This window comes from Arachis duranensis, chromosome 9 (assembly GCF_000817695.3).
Source record: "Arachis duranensis cultivar V14167 chromosome 9, aradu.V14167.gnm2.J7QH, whole genome shotgun sequence".
NCBI lineage: Eukaryota > Viridiplantae > Streptophyta > Magnoliopsida > Fabales > Fabaceae > Arachis > Arachis duranensis.
The window spans coordinates 42,562,443-42,574,315 of record NC_029780.3 but is presented as its reverse complement, the minus strand read 5'-3'; the positions used below and the strand labels follow the sequence as shown (position 1 = coordinate 42,574,315).

The 11,873-nt window shown below is 39.7% G+C and overlaps 1 non-coding gene across 1 annotated transcript; it reads left to right on the top strand.

The window, feature by feature from the left end:
- Positions 1–9,338: 9,338 nt before the first annotated feature.
- Positions 9,339–9,445, top strand: LOC127742256 (small nucleolar RNA R71). The gene has a single exon (XR_008003444.1). It is a non-coding gene; the product is annotated as a small nucleolar RNA R71 (small nucleolar RNA).
- Positions 9,446–11,873: the final 2,428 nt, after the last annotated feature.

Genomic DNA, 11,873 nt, shown 5'->3' with positions numbered 1-11,873 from the left:
GTACAAAATAAGTCTCTAAAAGTTGTTTAAATAGTAAACTAGTAACCTAGGTTTACAGAAAATGAGTAAACTGAGATAATTAGTGCAGAAATCCACTTCTGGGGCCCACTTGGTGTGTGCTGGGGCTGAGACTAAAGCTATCCACGAACTGAGGCTTTTCTTGGAGTTGAACTCCAAGTTATAACGTGTTTTGGGCGTTCAACTCCGGATCATGACGTGTTTCTGGCGTTTAACTCCAGACAGCAGCATGTACTTGGAGTTCAACGCCAAGTTACGTCGTCTATTCTCACGCAAAGTATGGACTATTATATATTGCTGGAAATCCCTGGATGTCTACTTTCCAACGCCATTGAGAGCGCGCCAATTGGACTCCTGTATCTCCAAAAAATCCATTCTGAGTGCAGGGAGGTCAGGATCCAACAGCATCAGCAGTCCTTTTTCAGCCTAACTCAGATTTTTGCTCAGCTCCCTCAATTTCAGCCAGAAATTTCCTGAAATCACAGAAAAACACATAAACTCATAGTAAAGTCCAGAAATATGATTTTTTGCCTAAAAACTAATATTATTCTACTAAAAACTAATTAAAACATGCTAAAATCTACATGAAATTACCCCCAAAAAGCGTATAAAATATCCGCTCATCAGATGGTCTTTGTCTGTGATATTTAGGAGGGCGTTTTTGCCTAAAGGGTTGATCAGATCCTCTTGGCTCCGTCCATCTTTGATTGCTTTGACCTTGATGCATATTCCTGTTATAGTTTCCATTCCTTGCAACAAAATTAGAACTAAACTCAAAGCAAGAGGGGTGAGAATTCATAGTAGTTATCAGAAATAAGGGGGAAAAGAAGAAACAAATAAACAAGTGAAAGAAAAATATTTACAATAACCAATAATAAGGCACACATTTGCAATTCCCCGGCAATGGCGCCATTTTGACGTTAAGATTTTTGCTAGTAAAGAATTTTATAAAGTCGCATTGTAAGTATAGATTCTAAACCAACAGAAATTCTTTCGTACAAACGTTTTAGTTGTCACAAGTAGCAAACCCCTAAATAAATTGATAACCGAAGTATTTAAACCTCGGGTCGTCTTCTCAAGGAATGGCAGGGAGGTATGTTCTTATTATTGGCTATGAAAAAGGTAAAATTGGGGGTTTTGAGAGTGATGAACGAGTATGATAAATGACAAGTAAAATAAATAAATAACTGTAAATCAAACTCTTGGCAAGGTATGAGAATTTGGAAGTCCTATCCCAGTTATCCATATCAATTGTGATGAGAATTGAATTTTTCTCCCACTATGTTAACCTCTAACTATGAAGGTAAGTTAAGTGGATGAATTAATTCGAATCCTCAAGTCCCAGTCTTTCCTTAGGAAAAGTTAGAGTTATTGGATCTCGAATTAATTCTTGAAGAATTCCAATTTTCAGTCAACAATGAGTTTGATAACTCAAGAGTTACCAATTAATCAACCAAAGCCAAAAAGGAATAAAATCTACTTGAATGAAAATAATTTGGATAGAGCACCAGCATCAATAACATAAATTAGAGAAAACAATCATAAGTCTGAAATACCTTAAATTATATTAAATAGAAAATCAATCTAAACATAGAAATCTATAAGCCAAATTGGCAACATCAGATAATCAACCAAAATGATAAATAAAAGTGGAAAATAAATAAAAGAAACATTGAACCTGTAATTGAAGAAGATGAAAATATTCCTAAGTCCTTTAAGAGAAATCCTAATCCTAATCCTAAGAGAGAGGAGAGAGCCTCTCTCACTAAAAACTACATCTAAAATAAAAATTGTGAATTATCAGAGCATGTTGAGTCTCTGTAAGTTCCCTGACTTTAATCTGTGTTTCTGGGCCGAAAACTGGGTTGAAATGCGGCCCAGAATCTCTGCTAGCGACTTTTGTAATTCTGCAGATCGCGTACGTCACGCGATCGCATCATCCATGCGGACGCGTCATTCGCGTTTTTCCCTTCCACGCGTTTGCGTCGTCCACGCTTCCGCGTCACTTGTGTTTTTCCAATCCGCGCAGTCGCGTGAGCCATGCGGTAGCGTCACTACGGATTCCTTTCTTCCGTGCGGTCGCATCGCTGACGCGTACGCGTCACTTCTCGCTAGTCATCTCCTCAATTTCTTGTGTTCCTTCCATTTTTGCAAGCTTCCTTCCCAATCTCTCACTCATTCATGCCCTATAAAGCCTGAAACATTTAACACACAGATCAAGGCATCGAATGATAATTGGAGAAGATTAAGATTAGCTAAATTAAGACCAAAGAAGCATGTTTTCAATCATAGAACTAAACTAGGAAGGAATTGTAAAATCATGCAAATCATATGAATAAGTGGGTGAAAAGCTTGATAAAACCACTCAATTAAATACAATATAAATCATAAAATAATGGTTTATCACACTAACGTTGGCTCATCAATCTTAGCTCCACGTTAACTTTCACGTTAGTGGTCTTAACGTGACCACTAACGTGGGCAATGCTAGTTTGATCCAACATTAGTGACAAAGGTGAGTATCACTAATGTTGGCATTGTTCCTCTCTTCCACGTTAGAGTTCACGTTAACTAAGTTAACGTGACTCTTAACGTGGCTTATTGCCAAGTCTTGGAACGTTAGTGGTGTTCACGTTTACCACTAACGTTGGAGCTTTCTTTTGTCTCAGTTAACGTGGCTTATGATGGCTTCGCAGGCGTTATCGGTGATCACTTTTCTCATTAACGTTGCAAGCTATGCACCATTCCATGTTAGTGGTCACGTTAACTAGATTAACGCGAGTACTAACGTGGTTCTTCCTTGCTTTTTTTGTCCTGAAATCAAGCAATAAAGTGCATCAAAGCTCTAGCTAAAGTCATGAGATTATGCATCTTCCATTTATCATTCAATTCTAGAAAAAATCCTCATGAAATCATGTGAAATTCACAATAGGTTCTTGAATCAAGGTGTAAGTGTATTTTCATCCAAAACTTGCCTTATTCACTAAGAAAATACATGAAACTAACCTAAAACAGTAAAGAAAAGGTCAGTGAAGCTGGCCTAGATGCCCTGGCATCACAACACCAAACTTAAAGCTTGCTTGTCCCTAAGCAAGCACTGAAACATAGGAAGAATGAATGAAAGAACAAGAAGATAATATAGAAGTAGAATTCCTGGTTTATGGGATTTCATACATAGCAACTTAGGTTCTTTCCTTTACTAGGTTTCAGGCTTTTATCAAGTCCTTAGTCACTCTCTTGATTGCATCCTTTGAGACTTCTTAATTGTTGATCCTTCCTTCTTTTCCAAGGTTTATTACATTCTTCTTTTGGCTAAATGCTATGTAAGAGGGCGACTTTTTATGATAAGCTTTCAGCCGACACTCCCGAACCAGTTGGTTCAAGGTGCTAGGTGTTAAGACACCCCTAAGGACTTACTCCCTCAAGTCTCTCTCCCTCATACATACACACCACAGGCACATGGTTTGTTATTTTTCTTTCATGAGACCTTGGTGTTCAGCACCTCTTTGGGTTACTAAGTGTTCTGTAGCAAACGTCACTCTTGATAGTGGACTTTCAGCTGATAATCCCGGATTAGTTAATCCAAGTTACCAAGTGATGAGGCACCCCTAAGAGCTTATTCATCCAAGCATATCCCTTGCACGTGAACACCACAGACACAATCCTCAATTTTAAAAACCCTTGGTGCCTAGCATTGTTTCTTATTGTGTTTCTTTCCTTTTTACTCTTATTGCTCTTCTTTTTTTTCTTATTGGGATCTTATTATTAAGTTAGTCTCATAGGATGTGTTTCAAGCATAGGATTCAGGATAGATAGTTGCATTCTTTCCTTGTTTGGTGAACCAACTTAGCTTACTAATCATCCTACCATAAACAGTCAGAACTAACTTCTCAAAATAACTCCACTCTTGTTCTTTTCATAACATTTTCTTTTTGATTAACTTAAAGGACAGGCATACAATTTAGAAAGGTAGAGATACAGAGAGGACATTAAACTAGCACACTTGGATGTGAATAAAGAGGAACAAGCAGAATATGAAGATTTCATTCAATCAATTTTCAATTAAAATTCTACATTTCGGGATAGTTTGATACAACCTCATGATGCTTCCTTGGTATTCTCATCCTAGAATTTGCATCCTTGTCTGTTTCCTTGGATGATGAAGTATGATCATTCCCTGAGATTGATTGAATTCCTGTAACACTATTGGAAGTTGCTTGTTCCCCAAGCACTTGGAAAAGAGTTAGCATGCATGTGTGCTTGTGTGTTTCTGAACTTAATTTGGTGTGTGAACACCAAACTTAGTTCTTTGCTTAATTCAGCAAATTGAATACATGCAAAAACCTTGTGTGCTTTTTATTAAGAAATAACTATAGGCTAAAAAGACAACTATACATTCGAGGTTAGACCTCTGTCAAGTGAGTTCTCTGGTTGCTAGAGTAGTAATCTTATCACTGAAGGGTTGCAATGCACTCTTCAGCTGAAGTTTTTGGTGGAACACCAAACTTGGAGTCCTATATTCACCCTTGAATTGTTTTGGCGTGTGACACCAAACTTAGCTCCTCACACTACAGAAAATTCAACTCGAAGTATTTATTGAGAAACTTATGAAAAGAGAGTTACCTCAGCGTCGCTAGCTCGACGATTCCTTCCTTAGTTAAGGTTATACTTCTGTTTGGGGATTTCCCCCATGCTGCCCAAGTAGTGTTTCAGTCTTTGTCCATTCACAGTGAATTTCCTCTTTGAGCTTTCTTCCATTATTTCTATGTGTCAATAAGGTGAGACTTTTGTGACTAGAAAGGGCCCTGACCATCTTTATTTGAGTTTTCTAGGAAAGAATTTCAGTCTGGAGTTGTAGAGAAGCACATATTGTCCTTTTTCGAAACTTCTTGGTGCCAGGTTGAGATCATGTCTCCTTTTTGCTTTTTCCTTATAAATCTTGTTATTTTCATAGGCTTGAGACCTAAACTCTTCCAATTCTTGAAGCTGCAACACCCTCTTTTCACCAGCAGCGGTGCTGTCTAGGTTCAGTATCTTAAGAGCCCAAGAGGCTTTATGTTCTAGCTCTAATGGCAAGTGACAGGCCTTTCTGTACACCAGTTGATATGGGGATATCCCAATTGGTGTTTTGAAGGCTGTCCTGTATGCCCAAAGAGTATCATCTAGCTTCCTCGCCCAGTCCTTTCTTGATATCCCCACAGTCTTTTCCAAGATCCTTTTTAACTCTCGATTAGATATCTCTGTTTGCCCACTTATTTGGGGATGATAAGGTGTGGCAACCTTATGCTTCACCCCATATCTTAGGAGTAAGGTCTCCAATGGTCTATTGCAGAAGTGGCTCCCTCCTTCACTGATGAGGGCTCGTGGGACTCCAAATCTGGTGAAGATATTCTTTCGAAGAAAGTTTAGGACTACCTTGTTGTCATTGGTTGGGGTTGCCACGGCCTCCACCTACTTAGATACATAGTCCACTGTCACCAAGATATATTTGTTCGAATATAAGGATGGGAATGGTCCCATAAAGTCTATCCCCCATGCATCAAACAGTTCAAGCTCTAGAATGTATTGCTGTGGCATCTCATTTCTCTTGAGCAGGTTGCCAGCCCTTTGGCATTCATTGCAACTTCTCACCAATTCCTTAGCATCCTTGAAGATAGTAGGCCAGAAGAACCACATTGTAGTACTTTTGTGGCAGTTCTTTCTCCCCCAAAATGACCTCCATAGCTAGCATTATGACAACTCCAAAGGACTTCTCGTCCTTCTTCTTCTGAAATGCACCTCCTAAGGATTCCATCTGAGAATTTCTTGAAGAGATAGGGTTCATCCCAAATGAAATACTTAGCATCATTGATGAGTTTTCTTTTTTGATGTTTATTGATCCCAGGGGGTAGGTCACCGGCTGCTTTAAAATTGGCAATATCTGCAAACTAGGGTGCTTTGTGAACCAACATTAACTGTTCATCTAGGAAAAGCTCATTTACACTTGTATCATGTGTATCATCCTTCTCACAAGGGATTCTGGATAGATGATCTGCTACTTTATTCTCCACACCCTTTTTATCTCTAATCTCGATGTTGAATTCCTGCAATAATAAGATCCATCTGATTAGTCTTGGTTTTGATTCCTATTTGGCAAATAGATATTTGAGTGCTGTGTGATCAGTGAAAACAATAACTTTGGAGCCAATGAGGTATGATCTAAATTTGTCAAATGCAAAAACTATTGCCAGCAACTCCTTTTTGGTGGTGGTATAATTTTGTTGAGTATTATTAAGGACCTTACTGGCATAGTATATGACATACACCAAATTTTCTTTTCTCTGTCCTAACACTGCCCCAACTGCGAAATCAGATGCATCACATATCAGTTCGAATGGTAAATTCCAATCAGGTGGGGTGATGATAGGAGCTGAGGATAGCCTCTTTTTCAAGTTTTCAAATGCTAGCATGCACTTCTTGTCAAAGATAAATGGTGTATCAGACATTAGGAGATTGCTTAAGGGCTTGGCTATCTTTGAAAAATCTTTAATAAACCTTCTATAGAAGCCAACATGCCCCAAAAAGCTCCGAATTGCCTTGACATCACTTGGTGGAGGTAATTTTTCAATTAGCTCCACCTTAGCTCTGTCTACCTCAATGCCTTGGTTAGAAACTTTATGGCCAAGGACTATTCCATCTGTCACCATGAAGTGACATTTTTCCCAATTCAAGACCATGTTGGTCTCTTGACATCTTTTTAATACCAAGGCAAGATGGTTTAGGCAATTAGGAAAGGAATCTCTGAATACTGAGAAGTCATCCATGAAAACTTCAATGAACTTCTCTATCATATCTGAGAAGATGGAAAGCATGCAGCGTTGAAAAGTTACAGGTGCATTACATAGCCCAAATGGCATGCGCCTGTAGGCAAACACTCCATATGGGCAGGTGAATAATGTTTTCTCTTGGTCTCTTGGGTCAACCACTATTTGGTTATATCCTGAATAACCATCTAGGAAACAATAATATGTATGTCCTGCAAGTCTTTCCAGCATCTGATCCATGAAAAGAAGTGGGAAGTGATCTTTTCTTGTGGCTTCATTGAGCTTTCTATAGTTAATACACATCCTCCATCCTGTGACGGTTCTTGTAGGGATTAGCTCATTTCTTTCGTTGGGTACCACAGTGATTCCTCCTTTCTCGGGGACCACTTGAACTGGACTGACCCATGGGCTATCTGAAATTGGGTAAATTACTCCTCCCTGCCACAACTTCATGACTTCTTTCTGTACTACTTCCTTCATAGCTAGGTTTAGCCTTCTTTGGGGCTGAATAGATAGTTTGGCATCCTCTTCCAAAAGTATCTTATGCATGCATATGGCTGAACTGATTCCTTTCAAGTCAGCAAATGTCCATCCAATGGCATCCTTATGTTCTTGTAAGACTTGAAGCAACTTTTCCTCTTGTTCTTGGCTAAGGGCTGAATTTATGATCACTGGATAACTTTTATTTTCTCCCAAGTATACATACTTGAGAGAGGGTAGCAGTGCCTTCAGCTCAAGTTTGGGTACTTCTTTCTTTCATCCTTCCCTTCTTGTGTTCCTTGAACATGCGTTTCAGCGGCTGCAGCCTCTTCGCTTGATGCTAATTCTTCTTCTTCTGTTAACTCCTCAAGTTCTTCTTCAAGAGTTTCTTGCACCAAAGCCTCCACCGAGTCTAACCTCATACATTCCCCCACTGAGTTGTGTGGGTAACTCATGGCCTTAAACACATTGAATATCATTTTCTCCTCATGTAATCTAAGGATAAGTTCACCCTTTTGGACATCAATGATGGCTCCGGTAGTGGCCAAAAATGGCCTTCCCAGGATGATGGAAGTCTTAGCTCCTTCTTCCATGTCTAATACTATGAAATCTGCTGGAAAGATGAAGTCTCCCACCTTCACCAACAAGTCTTCTACTATTTCGTGGGGAAACTTGAATGATCTGTCTGCTAGTTACAGGGCCATTCTTGTTGGTTTGGCTTCCTCAATCCTCATTTTTTTCCTTATTGCTAAGGACATCAGATTTGTACTAGTTCCTAGATCACATAAAGCCTTTTCCACTGTGATTTCCCCTATGATACAAGGGATTTGGAAGCTCCCAGGATCCTTCAATTTCTGGGGCAATTTGTGTTGGATGATGGCACTGCATTCTTCGGTGAGTACCACAGTCCCATTGTTCTTCCAGCTTCTCTTCTTGGTCATCAATTCCTTTAAGAACTTGGCATAGAGTGGCATTTTCTCTATTGCTTCAGCAAAGGGTATGTTGATTTGTAGTTTCTTGAAGATTTCCAAGAATCTTGAGAACTGGTTATCATCTCCCTTCTTCTTTAACTGCAACTGCTGGTGGTATGGAGCCTTTGAAAGGCATGGTTTGAGCACCTCTCCTTCTTGATGTGACTTAGGGGTGGAGATTCGAGTTCCCTCTTGTCCATTGTCTTCTTCATTCAAATTCTTCTCTGGTGGTTTCTTATGGGTCTCCTTCAATTCCTTCCCATTTTTGAGGGTGTAGCTTGACATTCCTCCATTGGTGCTGAGTTAGTATTGCTGCACTTGTTGTGTCCAGAGGCTTGCTTGAATAAGAAATCAATTTGTGTTTCAAGTTTCTTAATAGCAGCATCTTGATTCTGCATGTTGGATCGCACTTCTTCCCGGAAAACTTTACTGTCTTGGACTTCTCTATATAAATCTTCAAGTAGAGTCTCAATTTTTGAAAGTCTATCATCCGTTAGTGATGGTGGATTGGGGTTAGGTGGGTGTTGATAGGATCTCTGTGAGGTATGTTGGTGAGTTGCATTATTGTTGGAATTGAGGTTGTGGCGTCTCTGGTCTTGACCTTGGTCTTGATTATTTCCCCAACCAAAGTTGGGGTGATTTCTCCATCCAGAGTTGTAAGTTTTAGAGTATGGGTCATGGATTTGTCTAGGTGAGTTTCCAACATAGTTGGCTTGTTCCCAGTCACCTTCTTCTCCTATATTCACTCCCTCTTGAGCTGGTGACGAAGTGATGACTGCTACAACTTAGTTTTTCTCCACCTTCTTGGTGAGATCTGCTAGCTGCTTGGTGATCATCTTATTTTGAGCTAGCAATGCATCCATGTGGTTCAGCTCCATTACTCCTCGAGTGGTACTTCTTTCAGAGGCATAGAAGTAGTCATTCTCAGCTACTGTTTCGATGACATCTATGGCTTCTTCAATGGTTTTCTTCTTGTTTAGAGAGCCCCCCTAATGAATGATCTACAGCCTTCTTTGACTCATAAGAAAGACCTTCATAGAAAATGTGAAGTTGAACCCATTCATTGAACATATCTGGTGGGCATCTTCTTGTTAAGTCCTTGAACCTCTCCCATGCCTCATAGAGAGTCTCACCATCTTGTTGCCTGAAAGTCTGCACCTCGGCTCTCAGCCTATTGATTCTTTGAGGAGGGTAGAATCTTGCCAAAAATTTGTTCACCACATATTCCCAATTTGTTAAGCTCTCCTTTGGAAAGGATTCAAGACACTTGGATGCCTTATTCCTGAGTGAAAAAGGGAACAATAGCAACCTATAGACATCCAGGTGGACTCTATTAGACTTCACAGTGTCACAAATTCTCAGGAAGGTGGTTAGATGTTGATTGGGGTCTTCTTGAGCACTTCCTCTAAATGAGTAGTTGTTATGAACAAGGGTGATGAGCTGGGATTTTAGTTCAAAGTTGTTGGCATGTATGGTGGGCTTCTGGATGCTACTTCCACAGTTTCCTGGATTTGGATTGATGTAGGAGCCTAGAACTCTCCTTTCTTGCCCAGCATGATTTGCAGGGCCTTCTCTAGTATGGTTGTGAGCCTCTTCTTCATGATTATTTTCCAAGTTCTCTTTTATGTTGGTTTCAAAGTACTCTTCCTCTTTCTCAGCACCAACAACTCCTTTCCCTCTTACTTCCCTCCTTACTCTCCGGAGGGTCCTTTCAGGTTCTGAATCAAAGGAAGTTGAGGCTCCCCCTCTTCTCCCTGTCATACAACTAACAAAGCACACAGCAAGAGATAATATTGAAGAGATTATTCTTGTTAGAGTGATTGTTAGTGTGAGTGATGCAAATTATCAAACAGTTAGTGGGTTAGTGAGCAGAATTGTAGATAATGACAAAGAAAGAAAGAAAAACAGAGGGGGTATAGGGGGTGAGGAAGAAACGAAATAAACTGAAGGTAAACAACTGAATAAAGTAAACAAACAAAAGAAAAAAATGCTCAATCTATTGAGCTTCCAATTTGATCATTGTTGATACAAAATCAATCCCCGATAACGGCGCCATATACTTGATGCATGAAAACTTGTCTCTCAACAAATTTCCCTTCGCCAAGTATACCCAATTATCGTCAAGTAAAAACTCACAATAGAGTGAGGTCGAATCCCACAGGGATTGATTGGTCAAGCAACTTTATTTCGAAGAGTATACTAGTTGAGCTAAACAGAATGTAGTTTAAGAATTGCAGAAAATTAAATGGCGGGAAAGTAAATAACAGAAAATAAAATACAGAATCTTAAATGGGGATTTGGGGAAATAAGCATGAAAATAAATGGCAAAAAGTAAAGAGAATGGGTAAGATCAGAAATGGGGAATTCATTGGGCTCAGGAGATGTTGTATTCTCCGAATCAAATTCATTTTCATCTCTTCCTCAATCAAAGATATCCGCCTAGAGCCTAATTTGGTCCAACATGAGAAAGCATTTCTAGCATGATCTCCTCATCCCTTTTCCAACGCTCAAAGGAGATCCAATTATGGAGAGTTTCTTTTCCAAGACAACTAACCAATTGAATTAAGATCGAAAGTTTTCTAGTAAATCAAAAGAGAAGAAAGAAGAAGAGAATGAAAACTATAATTGATCCATCAAATTACAACAGAGCGCCCTAACCCAATGAAAGGGGTTTAGTTGTTCATAGCTCTAGAAATGGAAAATGGCAGAAAAGAGTACATCACTAAAAGTGCAGAAAAGTAAGTATACAGAGGGTAGTTCTCCAAAGTGCCCGGCTTTTATATAGTTCAAAACTACTATATATACTACTTCTCTTGATCTTCTAGTGAGTTCTTCAAGTCTTGGATGTGGGCCTTAGATCTTGAGTTGAAGCAGTTGCAATCTTTAGTGGGCTCAGCTTGCAGAGAAGTATGAATTAGGCATGGGCGTTAGTGAAGTTAACGTTAAGTGACATTATGGGTTCGAGAACGTTAGTGGCAATCACATTTTTCACTAACGTTCCAACCCCATATAGCCCACGTTAACTCCAACATTAGTGGCACCAATGTGACCACTAACGTAGCCTTGCAAACCTTTGCAAGCGTTATTGGGACTCACCTTTCCCAATAACGTTGTCTTATAAACCTTCGCAAGCATTATTGGGACTCACCTTTCCTAATAACGTTGTCTTGTGCCCTTTGTCCCTACGTTAGAGTTCACGTTAGTGTAACTAACGTGGCTCTTAACGTGGTTATGCCTCACCTTCGAGAGCGTTAGTGACACTTACCTTTGTCACTAATGCTCCAAGTGCCCCTACTCTCCACGTTAGAGTTCACGTTAACTAAGTTAACGTTGTCACTAACGTGGTAGTGAATGCCATCTCCAACGTTAGTGACAAAGGTGAGTGTCACTAACGTTGGCTCATCAATCTTAGCTCTACGTTAACTTTCACGTTAGTGGTCTTAACGTGACCACTAACGTGGGCAATGCTAGTTTGATCCAACGTTAGTGACAAAGTTGAGTGTCACTAACGTTGGCATTGTTCCTCTCTTCCATGTTAGAGTTCACGTTAACTAAGTTAACGTGACTCTTAACGTGGCTTATTGCCAAGTCTTGGAACGTT